This window comes from Nicotiana tabacum, chromosome 5 (assembly GCF_000715075.1).
Source record: "Nicotiana tabacum cultivar K326 chromosome 5, ASM71507v2, whole genome shotgun sequence".
Taxonomy (NCBI): Eukaryota; Viridiplantae; Streptophyta; class Magnoliopsida; order Solanales; family Solanaceae; genus Nicotiana; species Nicotiana tabacum.
In genome coordinates this window covers 139083320-139103199 of record NC_134084.1, presented here as the reverse complement: position 1 = coordinate 139103199, position 19880 = coordinate 139083320, and positions in this window count along the sequence as shown.

Below are 19880 nucleotides of genomic sequence, written 5' to 3'. Positions count from 1 at the left end.
AAAATAAATAAGGTGTTAACCTTTGCTATAGAAGGTAAAAATTCCTTATTTATAACGAAGAATAGAGGCGGAGCACGAGGCAGAATATGTTTTAAGTTAGAACCTAGTGAAAATGAACAAAAAGAAATATAATTGTTTACCCTTAAAATTGGATAACAATTAAACTTATAAATAGGTTTTAAGAATATGTGATTTCACTTGGTACAAACGGAGAAATATGAGAATTAATGTTAGAAATTAATTGTAAAATAAAGCAAACCAATATAATGAGTGGTTATGGCCCTCGAGCTAGATCGCCCTCGAACCAACTGAGTATGCTAATGAAAAGTATGAAATGAACAACAGAGCTTAAGAGAGAAAATGTAATGTATTGCTTTGTTATGCGTGAGTATCATGATTACAAAATGATTAGAACCCCATTTATATAGTTGAGGAATTCCACTTATGCTACAATTCTAAATATAGAAGCAAATCCCATGATTGGCTAAATAACCGATCTTGACTTGATACGTGCCGAGATTTTCGCCACGATCCTTACCCGATCACGGATATCTCGGCTTTCTGTTATTCGACTTAGATGACTTCCTTCGGTTTCGCTCGATCTCTATCCTGCTTCGGTCTCGATCACAGTTGGTTTTGATCTTGATGTGTCATTAGTTCATGAGCTTAGCAATCTATCTCTGTGCCATGGTCCGATAAGAATTGAAGCCGATCCCTGACTTATCGTGCTCCAGCCTCGATCAGTTTCACAAAAAGGGCAAGCCCGATTTTGACCGTATACAGATAGTCCCCTCGTTTCTTAGAGATTAACGACAAGAAACGACCTGATCTTTTCCAATCCCATCTATATAGGTCATGACGTAAGCGACGAGCCCGATCATTACATCGACGACAAGTGGGCACTGAAACGTCCCATCGGTTCAGATGTCGAGGCATTAAATGCCTGTCAGTCGTTGTCGGCCACTACCGGTTCTGAACTATCGTCTTCAACCTATAAATGTATCTTCCTTCTTTTGCCCAAACTTTACCTTCAAATCTTCTTCAAAATTTGTTGCCTCCCAAAAGCTCAAAACTTTCAGTTCTTTGGTGTTTCTTTGCCTCTTACATCACAAAATACTCGCAAATAGGACTGAGCATATATCGGGTAAAACCGATAACCCGAACCGTTAATTGTTTATTGGGTTATCGATATCGGATTATTGGGTTAACGGTTCGGTAACAGTTTAGAATTTTTTTACTATTAGGTTATCGGTTCGGGCCTCGGTTTTCCAAATTTGTTAATGGGTTAACCGATAACCCAATAAGAATTAATAAAATTATGACTTTACCCTTAAGTATATACATATGCTAGGGCTTCAGTTCATTCTCTTCTATTCTTTCTCAGCTGCACTCTTCAGTTGCTTAATCTTCATTCTTCATGACCTTACTAGTTACTCCTAGCATAAGTCTTTAGTCTTATACATTAGGCTTTTAATTTCTATGACAAAATTCATCTTCATATTGGTATTTTTGATTGTTAATGATTCTTTTTTTTATTTTCGTTTCTTATTTTGTGAGCTCACGTTGTGCAGCCTATACCTACTACCAATTTCTCTTCGCACTAATCAATTCTCAATCAACAATCTTCGTCAGTTTTGGGTATATTTTTGAACATTATTCTTCTGTATAGTGCGCTGAGCTTTGACAACATGACAATATTTCTTGCCTTCTAGGTGTTTTTCATTTCTGTGTTAGTATTGCCCATGCACAGATCAAGATTTTGCTCTATGGTTTCATTTTTCAAGTTAGGCATTTAACAAAAAACATCCAGTTTATCTTGGACTGTTAGTACTATATGTTTGGACTTGTTAATTTTAAGGTGAAATTGCTACTACTTTGTATTATTATTAATGTATTTTGACAACTGTTGTTGAAGAATTAGTACTATTCCAGTTGTGGCCACTGGACAGTGTCACACCTCCTTTTTCCGCACCCGCTAGGGGGCGCAGGGGAGTTTTTTCCAATTAAAGGACAATCGAAACGGGATTTGCTTATTTATTTCAGAGTCGCCACTTGGGAGGTTTAGGGTGTCCCAAGTCACCAATTTTAATCCCGAATCGAGGAAAATAATGACTCTATATTACAGTCTGCGTACCAGAAATCCGGATAAGGAATTCTGTTAACCCGGGAGAAGGTGTTAGGCATTCCCGAGTTCCGTGGTTCTAGCACGGTCGCTCAACTGTTATATTCGGCTTGATTATCTGATTTTTATACAAGTGTGAACTTGTGTGCAAAATTTGACTCTTAACCGTTTTTATCATTTACTGTTTTTATCAGAAATTGCAATGTTGTGAAAATGTATCTCGAACCGCGTTACAATCAACGTACCCGTGGTCGTCGACACACTTTGACTCCGTTGAGATTTGGATTTGGGTCACATCAATGCGCACCCGAGTTTAAGGTAATTAAATTATTGAAGGCGCGCTTAAAGAGACTAGCGTATTTATTTTGGGTAGGATCGCGGAATTTTACTAAACGGTCCATCCCGAAGTATAAACAATTTTTTAAATCAAATATTTACTGAGGGCCCCGCAATTTGTATTTTTATCTGGCGAGGCTCATCTCATTCTTATTTTTTTAGGAATTTGCGACGTCATGGACATACATTTCGAACCACGTCACAATCAATGTACCCGTGATTAGAAACGCATTTCGAATCCGTCGAGATTCGGATTTGGGTCGCATAAATGCGCACCCGAATTTAAGAAGGTAAAATTATTAGATACGCGCTTAAAGAGACTATCGCGTTATTATTCTGGGAGGGCCGTGAGATTTGCTAAACGACCCATCCTGGAAAATGAATGCTTCGATACCATACGTTTAACGAGGGCCCCGCAGCCTGCGCGTTTTGTTTATTTTCGTCGAGGCTCATCTCGTTCTTATTTTAAAAGGATATCCTATAGCCACTACGTTTCTTGTCGTGTTTGTCTCTATCAATTGAAAACAGTAGATAGTCCTAATTAATTACATGCTTGCAAGTTATTTATAACAGAATTCGGAAATGCTTAAAAATCAGGAACGAGGCTGCGTGCACAGTCAGTCGAATAAATAATCACGGGCCCAAATCCAACCCATGCGTGATGGGCCAAACCTGGGCCACTGCTTGCTCGAAGCAGGCCTGCTTGGCCTGTTTTGACCTGAACTCGACCTTCATGAGGTTGATATTGCAAGTTTGTGTTCTTTGTCTTAACAGGTGGTTTACTAGTTATATGAGGCCATTAATCAGAAAAGGAAGAACTTAACCCATGATGTACAGTTTTCATGCTTGGCATACATTACAGCATATACTGCAATGTAAACTAAATCTGAGATGCAACCTAATTCATTGAGAATACTTTTATCTAACAGCATACATATACAACTATCATTCGATCCCCTACATTGACATCAGCTAGGCTTGTAAGCTACCTTCAGTATCCAAAAAATGTGAGCTATTAGACACTACATGACATTCAACACAACAGTACATGTATATAAACAACATCTGCAGATCTTCTCTTTTACACTCATTGCTCAAACTTTCGAGTTACATTGGTAGTGTAATTGTGTACCTGGTATAGAGGACAAAGAAGAAAGGAATGATCAGCTGGGCAGTGTGCAGTAAACACAGCAACAGCAGATACACAGCAACAGCACAACAACAAACCAACAACCAAATGTTTTCCACAGCCCACAGACAACCAACAATATTTCCCAGAACAAAGAGAACCAGCAGATAGTCGAGTCCAAACCAGCAATCCCAGGAAAGAGTAAGGAAACAACAGCAATAACAGAGTGTTCAATGCAACAACACCAACAGTTCGACAACCACAACAACTCAGTCAATGCAAACAACCGAACTCGGCCAAGACAGCTCGACCAATATAAATTCTTATGCAACTTTCAGACAGTGTTTGGTTACAATGTTTACTGGAAACTACCTTATGTTTTTCAGTTTTCTTTTAAACTCACTAGACCTCTCTCAAGACTAAAAATTCCAGCCCTTTTAAGTTCTGAAATGGCCTATTTGTAAGCCAAACGACCCAGTGCAGCTAAGCTGCCTGGATCCTTCCACTTGGAGACTGCCCATACTCTTTAAACCCATGCTTAAGCATCTTTTGATGTCAGCCATTGGTTCCCCACGCCTGGTTTTCTTTAATCAAGAGTTATGGGCTCATTTTATTATTCATTTTAAGCCTCATACCCTTGTGTCTTGTTCCCCATTGGTATTAGTTTAATCCCAAATTAGTACCCTACTTGTCAGCTCATTTAAACTAATCGTTTTGTCCTTTTCAACACCCCAGAATACCCTTGTTAACCCTTGATTATTACTGCCCTGCCCATTGCAGTATCAGAGCATTTTTGAGCTTCTGAAAGTTCAATTTCAGAATTGCCCTAGCCTGATTCTTTTAATTGTTTTTTACAATGTAGTTACAAACTAGCATTCATAGATAGTGTCCAACACTCAAATCACAATACAGGTCCATTCAGTCAAGTGAGGTTGTACATATTAGAATATTTGAACATTCAGTCGCAGGAAGTTAATCGACGACATTTATCAGGTCGACTATACTAATTATAACAGGTAGTAATCAGTCGCTCATATAAACAATACGTTCAGGGACCTAAAGGGCTTCAGACAACTTTGGTCAATCACTGGGAACCTATATAAGTCAACTTATTTGACGATTAATCTAATCGACGAACATGTATATCACAGAGTACATTCAGAACACACACATAGAAAATCAATCGACCAAATAAAAGGTCTTTGCTAGAGATGGAAGAAAACAAAAAAAATAACAGACAATAACAAATACTCACAACAACAAATCATGCTGACAACTTAATTAGAACTAAACAAAGGGACAGGAAAACTTACCGAAAAATGTTTAAACCAAACAGACCCAAATCAGACTCAACTTTGACCATTTGAGGCCGAACAAATTTTAACCAGGGTGTTCTCACATGAGAACACCTTGGTTAAGATCCATTAAACCTCAAACCCCTTTCAAGACCGGCCGGATTCCCCAGGTGCATGTGTTCTAAGGTCTGGATTTTCAGATCTGGTTTTTTAGGAGTTGTGGGTAGATTCGGACCAAACCAAGTCTGGTTTGGTCATGAGGAGGGTACGGGGAGTGTCTGGTACAAGGATGGTGAGGTTTGGTATAGATCGAGTTTTGTCTCGAATCTTCAAATCCAGATTCGAGACGATAGGAGGTGATTCGAGGTTCATGGTTAGTGGATTCGTGTTCAGGGTGGTTGGATGCTTCAGGGGTGTGAAGGGGGTGGTCATCGGCGTTCATGCCGCCGGGTTCTGGTGGAAGGGAAACTAGGGCGGCTTGCTAGGGTTTGGGGGTTTCAGGTTTGAGCTTGGGGACGATGGGATGGGGTGTTGGTATAGGGGGCGTGGGGTGTAAGGGAAGGCTTATATACGGAGTAGGGATTGGATCTGAGCCGTTAGATCAGATGATCTCAACGGCTTGGATCTGATGGTGAGAAATGAGACGGGGTCGTTTGGGTTTTGGTAGTGGGTGAGGCCGGGTAAGGCTGGATCGGGTCAAAACTGGGCGGGTTTAGGGGGGAAAACCTGGGTCCGTTGGATCAAGTGGTTGGACGGCTCAGATCCATTGCCTAAAGCGACGTCGTTTGGGGTTGAATGAGTGGCTTGATAAGGACCGTTTGTTTGAGTCAGATCAACGGCTCCAATAAGGGAGCTGATACAGCGTCGTTTGAATCAGCGTTTGGGCAGGCCTGACTTGGGCTGGATCAGTGCTTTGGTTTTGGGCCTCGTTTTGGGGCCCAATCAGATTTTCCTTTCCCTTTTTATTTCAACCAATTAACCAAAAATTCCTAAAAAACAAGGTAAATAATTAAAATAAAATTTACACACATATTGTGTAACACCTACAACAATAAACACACATAAATAAAAATAAAAAAAAAATGGTTAGATCACAGCCTAGAACGCATGATGTACACATACATATATTTTTTAATTTTCTTTTAACGACACATATTTTTGTATTTTGTTTGATAATGACTAGATGCGAAATGGACAGACCCACAAATGACTAACAACACATGTCACAGAAAAATCGAAAAATTGTACAGCGAAGTCATTTGTCATTATTTTTATTTTCTTTTGGAGCGATTGTCCGTGAAGCAAAAATCACGTGCTTACAGCTGCCCCTCTTTGCCCGAAGACACAAAGGGTTTTCGCGCAAAGATAAAGCGAGTGATTTTTGCCCGTCCAAATACTCCGTGTGAAGCATTTTTTGAAAAAGATTTGACCGAACCTTTGCTTCAAAGGTTTCCTACATATCCTGGGCTGAACAGGAATCAGGTCAATGTAGTTCGGGAAATTTTTGGTAGCTGGGACTACCGTGTGACTGTAGTGCTTGCTGCTGTTGTGCGCTGCTGTAGGATGATACCGCTCACCGATCTCCTTGTTACATTGTTCTAAAAGGAAAAACAAGAAGCTAAGCTAGACTATGGAATCTCATCTATCTTCAACTTGTTCTTGTTGCCTTGCTTTCTTGTCGGCTAACGCTTTCCTCTGATGCCCTTATTTTGTGAACTTGGGAGATGATGCCGGTCCTTCGCCTTTTCTGAATGCCAGTGTTCATCACTTTGCTTGATCTGCTGGGAACATGGCCCTCTTATTTAGGCCTTTCAATGGCCTCTCCAGTGGTATGGCTTCCTTTATCAAAATTGTTATGTTGGCATGCTATAACGTTCCCAAATTGCTTCTTTTGAGACACGTCCCTTCTTTCTTTGAACTGCGCGCTTGCCTTTGCGGCCTTCTGCTTCTTGGTGCTGGGGATTTTATTGTTTCCTGCTTGGGGATCTCTGTTGTACCCTTCCGTCTTCAGGTGGGGTTACTGATTCCAAAATCTAGAGCTAAAAAGCATTCCCGCATTATACTGGTGGGCGACCTAGAACTTAAAAGTATTCCCGCATTATACTGGTGGGCGACCTAGAACTTAAAATGTATTCCCGCATTATACTGGTGGGCGACCTAGAACTTAAATGTATTCCCGCATTATACTGGTGGGCGACCTAGAACTTAAATGTATTCCCGCATTATACTGGTGGGCGACCTAGAACTTAAATGTATTCCCGCATTATACTGGTGGGCGACCTAGAACTTAAATGTATTCCCGCATTATATTGGTGGGCGACCTAGAACTTAAATGTATTCCCGCATTATACTGGTGGGCGACCTAGAACTTAAATGTATTCCCGCATTATACTGGTGGGCGACCTAGAACTTAAATGTATTCCCGCATTATACTAGTGGGCGACCTAGAACTTAAATGTATTCCCGCATTATACTGGTGGGCGACCTAGAACTTAAAAGTATTCCCGCATTATACTGGTGGGCGACCTAGAACTTAAATGTATTCCCGCATTATACTGGTGGGCGACCTAGAACTTGAATGTATTCCCGCATTATACTGGTGGGCGACCTAGAACTTAAAAGTATTCCCGCATTATACTGGTGGGCGACCTAGAACTTAAAAGTATTCCCGCATTATACTGGTGGGCGACCTAGAACTTAAAAGTATTCCCGCATTATACTGGTGGGCGACCTAGAACTTAAAAGTATTCCCACATTATACTGGTGGGCGACCTAGAACTTAAATGTATTCCCGCATTATACTGGTGGGCGACCTAGAACTTAAAAGTATTCCCGCATTATACTGGTGGGCGACCTAGAACTTAAAAGTATTCCCGCATTATACTGGTGGGCGACCTAGAACTTAAATGTATTCCCGCATTATACTGGTGGGCGACCTAGAACTTAAAAGTATTCCCGCATTATACTGGTGGGCGACCTAGAACTTAAAAGTATTCCCGCATTATACTGGTGGGCGACCTAGAACTTAAATGTATTCCCGCATTATACTGGTGGGTGACCTAGAACTTAAAAGTATTCCCGCATTATACTGGTGGGCGACCTAGAACTTAAATGTATTCCCGCATTATACTGGTGGGCGACCTAGAACTTAAAAGTATTCCCGCATTATACTGGTGGGCGACCTAGAACTTAAATGTATTCTCGCATTATACTGGTGGGCGACCTAGAACTTAAATGTATTCCCGCATTATACTGGTGGGCGACCTAGAACTTAAAAGTATTCCCGCATTATACTGGTGGGCGACCTAGAACTTAAAAGTATTCCCGCATTATACTGGTGGGCGACCTAGAACTTAAATGTATTCCCGCATTATACTGGTGGGCGACCTAGAACTTAAAAGTATTCCCGCATTATACTGGTGGGCGACCTAGAACTTAAAATGTATTCCCGCATTATACTGGTGGGCGACCTAGAACTTAAATGTATTCCCGCATTATACTGGTGGGCGACCTAGAACTTAAATGTATTCCCGCATTATACTGGTGGGCGACCTAGAACTTAAATGTCTTCCCGCATTATACTGGTGGGCGACCTAGAACTTAAATGTATTCCCGCATTATACTGGTGGGCGACCTAGAACTTGAATGTATTCCCGCATTATACTGGTGGGCGACCTAGAACTTAAAAGTATTCCCGCATTATACTGGTGGGCGACCTAGAACTTAAATGTATTCCCGCATTATACTGGTGGGCGACCTAGAACTTGAATGTATTCCCGCATTATACTGGTGGGCGACCTAGAACTTAAAAGTATTCCCGCATTATACTGGTGGGCGACCTAGAACTTAAAAGTATTCCCGCATTATACTGGTGGGCGACCTAGAACTTAAAATGTATTCCCGCATTATACTGGTGGGCGACCTAGAACTTAAAAATATTCCCGCATTATACTGGTGGGCGACCTAGAACTTAAATGTATTCCCGCATTATACTGGTGGGCGACCTAGAACTTAAAAGTATTCCCGCATTATACTGGTGGGCGACCTAGAACTTAAAAGTATTCCCGCATTATACTGGTGGGCGACCTAGAACTTAAATGTATTCCCGCATTATACTGGTGGGCGACCTAGAACTTAAAAGTATTCCCGCATTATACTGGTAGGCGACCTAGAACTTAAAAGTATTCCCGCATTATACTGGTGGGCGACCTAGAACTTAAATGTATTCCCGCATTATACTAGTGGGTGACCTAGAACTTAAATGTATTCCCGCATTATACTGGTGGGCGACCTAGAACTTAAATGTATTCCCGCATTATACTGGTGGGCGACCTAGAACTTAAAAGTATTCCCGCATTATACTGGTGGACGACCTAGAACTTAAATGTATTCCCGCATTATACTGGTGGGCGACCTAGAACTTAAATGTATTCCCGCATTATACTGGTGGGCGACCTAGAACTTAAAAGTATTCCCGCATTATACTGGTGGGCGACCTAGAACTTAAATGTATTCCCGCATTATACTGGTGGGTGACCTAGAACTTAAAAGTATTCCCGCATTATACTGGTGGGCGACCTAGAACTTAAATGTATTTGAAATTGTTCCCCCGTTCTTCCGAGAAAAAATTTTTTTTTTTTTGACAATCGGCAGAAAATTTTCTGCCCCGGCCTTGGTGACTTCCCTGGCGTTGTATCTTGCTGCCATCATCAATCATTTGCTTTCCTGCAGCAAACAAAATGATTTAATTAGCTTTTATCGTGGTGGTAGAGGGTGCCTTTCTGGCGGATGATTTTTCTTTCTTCTCTTTTCTTGCTCTATGCCCCATAATTGATTAGTGGGCAGAGTTGCCTGCTGGGGGTCTCTAGCCTGTTGGGGATTGGCTTTCAATTAATCCTCTTTTCTGCTTTCTCTTTAAGCATATGCTGTGGGAGTCTGCTTTTAACTCCCGAAACCACTCCCTGTAGGAGCTTACTTCCTCCAAAATTGCCGGGCACGATCACTGCATTGCCTGGGGTCGGCTTTTAAGACTGTTGTATTATCCTGCATTGGATGGATTCCCCTTCGGTCTCTGGTAGTAAGCTTTGAAAAATCCTTTTCAAGACAAATTTTAGGAAGAGAAATAAAAGCTAGAAGGAGAAAATCTTTCTGAACCCATATTTGGTGGGGGAGAAGAAACTCAGAAGAACTTATCTGGAGGACATGACTGGTCCCCGTGATCATGACGTGCACCATAGATTCCCGACCCAGTCTATTTGTATCAATCGATTTGCCCGATGGTCTGACTTGCTGGGGATGATAAACGATTGTCCGTTTCTCTGTAAATGTGGTCGCTCTTTGTTGATCTGTCTTGCCGCCTCATAGTGCCCTTCGAGGGGTTTTCACTAATGAGACTCTCTCTTTTCTCTCATCTCCCGGCGCCTTATGGTGCCTGTGAAGGTTTTCACCAATAAGACTCTCTCATTTCATGTCCCTCATCTTACATCGCCTCTCGGTGCCTGTGAAGGTTTTCACCGATAAGACTCTCTCATTTTATTTCTTTCGGGGAATCGGGGTGTTGTAGATACGACCCTCTCTTCTGGAGATTCCTTTGACCATCCATCCTTTCCCAGTCTTACGATTCTCTTCTTTGCTGGGGATCGGTGTGTTATTCTCGGCCTCATTGCTTGACTCGACATCTCTTGAACATTGATCGGGGGGTCTTTTGGATATTGATGTTGGTTTTGGTGTGGAGTTAAAGAAAGGCTATGAAAATGAAAATAATTTGATGGGTGATGTGCTACAACTTTTGGAATCAAACCTTTGTTGGAACTTAAAACATAACCTCTGCCCCAGTTTTCTTGCTTGGGGAATTTATTTTTTTACACTTATGTTGCGCTATGTGCGTTACGCACACTGTGCCTATTATGCACACTATGTACATTATGCATCCTATATTCACTATGATGCATACTATGACCGAGCCGTGAGGCGCCTACGTATCCTCTTTGAGGAATCAGGTCAAACGTAGTTCCCAACGGTTTTGTATTTCTTATGATTCTATCTCCCTTTTTTTCTTTTCCTTCTTTTCATTTTCTTTTTCTTTTCTTTTTCTTCTTCTTTTTTTTCATGTCTTTTCCATTAGTGATTCCAAAAGAGAGGTATGAAAGAATAACTCAAGGTTCAAAGGGGGAAGCAAGGGTTAAAAAGTGTTTGGATAGAAGAAAGAATTGCCTCCGTCATCTCATTATCCAATAAATGCCAAATACAAACAAATAAACCAAAAATTGCCGTAATTAAAGAAGTTACGCATAATATCTCTTGACTGCATCTGAATTGATAGCCATGTCGACACATCTCCCTTCGACATCTGTCAAACACAAGGCACCGTTGGACAGTACTCTGGTCACGATATAAGGCCCTTGCCAATTTGGGGCGAATTTGCCTTTTGCCTCGACCTGATGTGGGAGGATCTTCTTCAATACCTGCTGCCCTACTTCAAACTTCCTGGGCGCACCTTCTTATTATATGTTCTTGCCATTCTCTTCTGGTACAGCTGACCATGGCACACTGCTGCCAATCTTTTCTCATCTATTAAGCTCAACTGTTCCAATCGAGCTTTGACCCATTCATCATCATTAATCCCGGCTTCAGCGACAATTCGGAGGGACGGAATTTCGACTTTCGCTGGTATTACGGCCTCAGTTCCATACACCAACAAATAAGGAGTTGTGCCTATGGAAGTTCGGACGGTAGTGTGGTAACCCAACAAAGCAAAGGGTAATCTCTCGTGCCATTGTCTGAACCCTTCCACCATTTTTCGCAGTATCTTCTTGATATTCTTATTGGCTGCTTCGACTGCTCCATTCGCCTTGGGACGATATGGGGTGGAATTGCGGTGTGTAATCTTGAATTGTTGGCATACCTCTCTCATCAAACTGCTATTAAGATTCGCACCGTTATCCGTGATGATCACTTTTGGGATCCCAAATCTGCAGATGATATGGGAGTGAACAAAGTCCACCACTGCCTTCTTGGTTACTGATTTGAAGGTTTTAGCCTCAACCCATTTGGTGAAGTAATCAATGGTCACTAGGATGAACCTATGACCGTTGGATGCTGCCGGCTCGATGGGCCCAATGACATCCATGCCCCATGCCACAAACGGCCAGGGTGCTGACATCGTATGTAACTCCGTTGGCGGAGAATGAATCAAATCTCCATGTATCTGGCACTGATGGCATTTCCTCACGAAAGTGATACAGTCATGTTCCATGGTGAGCCAATAACACCCTGTTCGAAGGATCTTTCTTGCCAATACATATCCGCTCATGTGTGGCCCACAAACTCCAGCATGTACCTCTGCCATAACCGTCGTTGCTTGACTGACATCTATGCATCTCAACAATCCCAAATCCGGGGTTCTTTTGTACAATACTCCTCCACTGAGGAAGAAACCATTCGACAAACGCCGAAGGGCTCTTTTTTGGTCTCTAGAGGCATGTTCTGGATATATCCCCATTCTGAGGTATTCCTTGATATCATGAAACCAGGGTTCGCCATCTGCTTCTTCTTCTACGACATTGCAGTAGGCGTGCTGATCACGGACCTGGATGTGTAGAGGATCAACATACATTTTGTCAGGGTGGTGCAGCATTGATGCTAAGGTGGCCAAGGCATCCGCAACCTCATTGTGAACTCTCGGGATGTGTTTGAACTTCACCGATCGAAATTGCTTGCTCAGATCATGCAAGCATTGTCGGTATGGTATGAGCTTTAGATCTCGTGTTTCCCATTCACCCTGAATTTGATGTACCAAGAGGTCTGAGTCTCCCAAGACCAAGACGTCTTGGACATCCATGTCAGCAGCCAAGCGCAGACCCAGAATGCAAGCCTCATACTCGGCCATATTGTTGGTGCAATAGAAGCGTAGTTAAGCCGTAACAGGATAATGCCGTCCTGTTTCAGAAATGAGCACTGCTCCTATTCCAACCCCTTTTGCGTTTACAGCTCCATCGAAGAAAAGCTTCCAACCCGGTTCCTCAGGTAATTCCAACTTATTTGTATGCATTACCTCTTCGTCAGGAAAATACGTTCTTAAGGGCTCGTATTTTTCATCAACGGGATTCTCTGCCAAATGGTCTGCCAGCGCCTGGGCTTTCATGGCCGTCCTCGTTACATAGACGATATCAAACTCTGTGAGCAGAATTTGCCATTTTGCCAACCTTCCCGTGGGCATAGGTTTCTGAAAGATATACTTCAATGGGTCCAAGCGGGATATGAGATAAGTAGTATACGAAGACAGGTAGTGTTTCAACTTCTGAGCTACCCAAGTTAGGGCGCAACATGTTTTCTCGAGTTGAGTGTACTTGACCTCATGTACTGTGAATTTCTTGCTAAGATAGTAGATGGCTTGTTCCTTCCTTCCTGTGTCATCATGCTGCCCCAGTACACAACCAAATGAATTTTCCAGGACCGTTAGATAAAGAATTAAAGGCTTCCCGGGCTTAGGCGGGACCAATACGGGTGGATTAGACAGATACCCTTTGATTTGGTCGAAAGCCTCCTGACACTCTGTCGTCCAACCTACCGCAGCATCCTTTCTTAGCAGCCGAAATATGGGCTCACAAGTCGCTGTGAGTTGAGCGATGAACTTGCTGATGTAATTGAGTCTACCCAGCAAACTCATTACCTCTGTTTTGTTCCTTGGCGGTGGCAAATCTCGGATGGATTCAATTTTGGATGGGTCTAACTCAATCCCCCGTCGACTGACGATGAATCCTAGCAACTTTCCTGATGGAACCCCGAATGCGCATTTGGCCGGGTTAAGCTTGATATCATACCTCCGGAGTCTTTGGAAAAATCTCCTTAGGTCTGCTACATGGTCCTCCTGACGCCAAGATTTGATGATCACATCATCGACGTACACCTCAATTTCCTTGTGTATCATGTCATGAAACACAACAGTCATTGCTCGCATGTACGTTGCCCCGGCGTTCTTTAACCCGAATAGCATTACCCGATAGCAGTAGGTTCCCCATGGCGAAATAAACGCTGTTTTTTCCGCATCATCCTCGTCCATTAGGATCTGATGATAACCCGCATAGCAATCTACAAAGGATCCGATCTCGCGCCCCGCGCAATTATCGATCAAGATATGGATGTTTGGTAACGGAAAATTGTCCTTGGGACTTGCTTTGTTGAGGTTGCGGTAGTCGACGCACACCCTGATTTTTCCATCCTTCTTTGGGACTGGTACCACATTGGCCAACCACTCGGGATATCGAGTGACCCGAATGACCTTCGCTTGCAACTGCTTAATCACTTCTTCTTTGATCTTTACACTCATTTCTGTTTTAAATTTCCTTAGTTTTTGCTTGACCGGAGGGTATGCCGGGTCAGTGGGCAATTTGTGAACCACTAAATTGGTGCTTAATCCAGGCATATCGTCATATGACCATGCGAAAACATCTTTGAATTCCATGAGGGTTTTGATCAATTCTTCTCTGACATTCGGCTCAATGTGGATACTAATTTTGGTCTCTTGGACGTTATCAGCGTCTCCTAGATTCACAACCTCGGTGTCATTTAGGTTAGGCTTGGGTTTTTCTTCAAATTGGCATAATTCCCGGTTTATCTCTTCGAAGGCTTCTCCTTCATCACATTCAGATTCATCATCACAAACGTCCTCTTGCATCATTGAGTCAGATTCAGATTGATTTATTAGACTAGGTCGAAGATCCGTTGTGCATGCCATGTCATTAGAACCAGTAAAAAGAGAACTGTTCAGAAAGAAAAAGAACAAAACAAAATTAAAATGGGACAAAAGAAAAGAACTTTATTAAACTTGCGGGATAAAAAGGGTTCACACTTTTACAAAAATGAAAGTAAAATTTGGATTACACCCTTGAATAATCCGGACAAAACAAAACACACAAAACATAAATCAAAGCCTACTACCAAGACTCCCCTCGGACAGGAAGAGGAGTAACCGTCCAATTGTTGGTCTTGGCCTCAGGCCCCACAAACTGTATCTCTGCTCTGCTGGAACCTTCTCCAGCTTCCACCATACTGACATCCGCGAATAGCCTCTCAAAACTCTGATTCAGGTCTTCATTTATACCGATCAAAGGTCCTCGAATCTTTGGGACCGGCGACCCCTTGGCGCTCGCCTTGACAAAAGACCTTGAGAGGCGTGGCACTGGTTTAGGCAGAAACCAGACCCTCTTCTTCATTTTTCGCGCTTGCTTCCTATCTGCTGCGGTTGGTTTGAACCCCAATCCGAAAGTTTCCAGATTTTTAGGAAGGGAGACATGTTGGACAATCCCTTGAAGCTCGACTCCCAGGCCTTTTCCTGGCACAAATCCATTACCCAGCATTTCTGAGACCATCATGACTGTTGCGGCAGCTACCCTAGGGTGCGGGATGATTTCTCCTTCAGAAATTTTGTTGGCCGATCCTGTATCGAAAATCTGGTAGACCCAAGGACCTTTGTCATCAGCGGTCTCTATGAAAGGTACAATGGCTCCGCCCATGGTGCACGTTGTATCCTCGCCGTGTAACACGACCTCTTGTCTTTCCCACTCGAACTTCACTATCTGATGTAGGGTGGAGGGCACTGCCTTGGCTGCATGAATCCATGGTCGTCCTAACAGCAGGTTGTAAGATACTGCGGCGTCTAATACCTGGAATTCCATGGTAAACAGGACTGGACCGATGATCAGTTCAAGTACAACATCCCCTACAGTGGCTGTTCCGTTTCCGTCAAACCCTCGGACATAGATAATGTTCTTGTGGATCCTTCCGTGGTCGATCTTTAACTGGTTCAAGGTAGATAGTGGGCAAATATTGGCGCTTGAGCCGTTATCCACCAATACTCGAGTTACCACTGAGTCTTCACATTTGACGGCTAGGTATAGAGCTTTGTTATGCTCCGTACCTTCCACTGGCAGGTCATCATCTGAGAATGTTACCCTGTTCACCTCGAAAATCTTGCTGGCAATGGTTTCTAGGTGGTTTACAGCAATCTCACTGGGTACGTGAGCTTCGTTCAATATCTTTAGCAGGGCCCGACGATGCTCCTCAAAATGGATCAGTAACGACAACAGTAAGATCTGGGCCGGTGTTTTTCTCAGCTGTTCGACCACAGAATAGTCATGTACTTTCATCTTCCTCAGGAACTCTTCAGCCTCTTCTTCGGACACAGGTTTCTTGGTTGCAACTGGGTTGGTTCTTCTTAGCTCCACCGGAGCAAAACATCGACCTGATCGAGTCAGCCCTTGCGCTTCACAACTGACTTCTTCCACCTGTTTTCCTTTGTACATCACCACCGCCTTTTCATATTTCCAAGGCACAACCCTGCTGTCAATCATCGGCAGCTGGACCACAGGCTTTATGGTCACCCGTTCTCTACATACCCCTTTCAACACGACCGCCGGTGTGGGCGGGATCCCTGGTATTACCAACTTGCTTGGCTCGGGTTTGCTTGTTATGGCGGACGGACTCTTTCCCAATATCAATACTGGCTTGACGCCTTCTCCCTGCGACTGTACACTCGTTCCCCCACTGGTTGAGACTTCTTTCAGGGCGGCTTGGATCATCATCACTGTTTGTGAGGGTTTTCTCAATTCTCCTCCCTCACACACCAACTCAATCATGTGAGTTTCGGGGTGCACTGGCAGTGGGTTTTGGTTGATGTTAGGAGCTTCTGGTGTCTGGACCTCGATCTTATTGGTGTCAATAAGATCTTGTATGGCATGCCTTAATTTCCAGCACTTCTCGGTATCATGCCCGAGCATCCCTGAACAGTATTCACAACTGATTGATCGATCCAAGTTCTGAGGTGGGGGATTTGGTTCTCGAGTCTGGACAGGACTAACCAAACCCAATTGCCTCAGTTTGTGGAACAAAGCGGTGTAGGTTTCTCCCAGCTCCGTGAAAGTTCTCTGCTTCCGCAACCTGTCATTCCTAGCATCTGAATTTCCCCGAAAGCCTGCCCCTGAAGGGTTTCTATACGCCCTTGGTGGAGGGTAGGTGTTTTGTGGTGGTGCATATATGTTCTGGGGAGCCGGTGCGCGCCATTGTGGGCGAACCGGAGGCTGAGTGTATGCTTGGGCTTGGTGTACGGAACAATGTGGTTCTCGAGGTGGATAGAAATTTTGTGGTGGGTTGTATGGGTATTTGACCTGTGAGGTCTGGGTTGGTTGTAGTACGGCCTGCCAACCCTGGACCAACTGCCTGCCTCGATCGTGGCAACCTCCTCTTTCTTTCTTCTCAGCGCACCTCCCGTGCCGCTTTGAATAGCCTGTGTTGTGGCCTTGAGTGCCGAATAGTTCAAAATCTTGTCAGACCTCAAACCCTCTTCTATCATGACCCCTATCTTGACCACCTCGTTGGAAGATTTTCCAACCGTTGTCACCAAGTGACCAAAATAGGTTGGATCCAATGTCTGCAAAAAATAATCCACCATCTCTCCCTCTCTCATGGGAGGATCGACTCTAGCTGCTTGTTCTCTCCAGCGGAACCCGAACTCGCGAAAACTTTCCCCGGGTTTCTTCCCAGTTCTCAATAATGTGAGACGGTCAGGGACTATCTCTAGATTGTACTGGAAATGACCTGCAAAAGCCTGCGCCAGATCATCCCATGTGTACCACCTGCTGAAATCCTGCCTGGTATACCATTCTAGTGCAGATCCGCTCAGACTTTGGCCGAAATAAGCTATCAACAGCTCATCCTTGCCGCCTGCCCCTCTCATTTTGCTACAGAATCCCCGCAAATGTGCCATGGGATCACCGTGCCCTTCATATAAATCAAACTTAGGCATCTTAAAACCAGCCGAGAGTTGGACGTCTGGGAAAGGACACAGATCTTTGTATGCTACACTGATTTGATTGCCCAATCCGTGCAAGTTCCTGAAGGACTGCTCCAGGCTTTTGAACTTTCTCAACACTTCATCCTGTTCAGGAGCCTTAACTGGCTTCTCAACCTCTGCCGGAACTTCTAAATGTGGATTGTAAGCTTGAGGCTCGGGTGCATGGAATGTAGGCTCAGGGGGATAGTATTGTGTATCGTGAGCCTGAAACAATGGCTCACTGGTCGTTCTCTGCAAAGGGGCTGATGTAGGTCCCACAAAAATGGGAATATTGGGTGTTGGGAGAGGTTGGTGGGGTGGTGGAGCTTGGGAATCATGAGGGCTTCTTTCTTGATGATAAAGGGGATTTGGGCGGCTTGTGGAAGGGCCGGAGTGAGGGTATTCTGGCATGTGTCCCAGTGTTTCAGGGCTCTTTTGTGTTTTGGCTATGGCTAGCTGCATTGCATTCATCTCCTAGTCCCATCCTTTCAATCTTTTCCATTGCTTCTTTTAACAACTGGCTCATCGGCCTTTCTTCCTCATTGCTATTCTCCGAAGTAGTCATGCTTGTCGCTACCGGTCCTTTGGATCTGGTTTGGTATGAGTGTGTTGCCAGAATTCTTTAACAACTAACTGTCTGGTATCAGACAACAACAAACTTTGTTAGCGTTAGAGCTTTAACATATTTGATCATAACACATATAGGATGCAATGCTCCTAGGCAGTTAACCGTTTCTACATGCTTTGCTTCAAACAACATGCGTCATCCCGGCTTGCTCAGTTATCCCTTTTTTATTCGTTTTTGTATTTTCTTTTCTTTCTTTATTAAAAGCGGTCAAATCTTATGGGGATTGCCTACGTATCACGTCCCCGCGTGAATCAGACCAGGCGTAGTTCTGCCTCAAAGTAAAGACACATAGAAATTCTTCCGGAGTCACTTAATTTCATTATCAAAATTTGCTATTACACATTGCTTCAAACAAAATAGCAACAGTACAGACTCCACGGTTCTTTGACCCTATTTGATTGAAGGAAAAATAGAAAACAACATATGGGAAAACATCAAAGCTCAACTAAAACAAGACTCGACCAGAGGTTAATTTTCCAACTTAGGGACCCGCGAGGCATCATTCGGCCTTTTCGCGGTTCTAGGTGCGAGATCCCTTTCTAGCTGCTCCAACTCATGCATGGTCTGTTTGACATAACCCATCACTGCTGGGAGAACGGTAACGCAGGTCATGTTTTCGCACCGCCGACACCGTCTAATGATGGCATGAGCAATGGCCCTGATCTTATCTCTGGTTTGTTTCTTCTCTATGAGTAGGTGTCTTATCTGATCACTGCACGTCTTGAATACCTGTGAGTCTTGTATATGCTGATTCTTCAACTGCCGTACTTCTGTCTTCATTTGGGCCAACAGGTCGTAACAACATCTACTCTCCAATTGGAAATCCCTGGCCCGCTTAACTGCTTTAAACTCAAGTGTTGCCATCTCTCTCTTTATTTTGGCAACAGTCTTCTCGTGGTCATGTTTCAATTGGTTCAAGCATCGGCGATGCTTATCTACTCTTGTATCCCACTGTGCCCTGAGCTCTGCTATGACGTTTTCGGATTTCTCCAAACCATCTTGCCATTCCCTGATTTCACTTTTTAGCCTTTTTATCAGCTGCTCGTCTGATCGACGCCTTGGCTGTTCATCCGCATCCATCCTTATCTGTTTGATCTGGGCTCTGAGCATTTCGTTTTCCTGAATTAACCTGTTCCGCTCTCCCAGATTGGCAGCAACCTGCACATTGTGCTCATATTTCAAGCTTTCCACTTGTTGTTTCAACCTGCTGATTTCGGCGCAATAGCCTCTTTCTTTTGCTAGCCAATCCCATTGTTTTTGCGATGTTTCAGCGAAATTCAGGATGTGGGGTCTCTTAGCCGGCCTTTCATGCTCAAGTTCCCTTCTATACCACGCGAGGTAACCTGGTGCCGTCTCACCTTTGGCTCGATCCCGTACGCAAGTATCTGATTTCAAATATTGACACTCACTCCAGACTTGGCGAATTTTCGCTTCTGGAAACTGTCCGTCAGGACTTATCTCAACTGCTTGAGTGCTAAGATCTTCCTCATGAGGTACTGTCTGGCATCTTCCGAACTGTCTCAAAACTCGGCAGGGTGCGT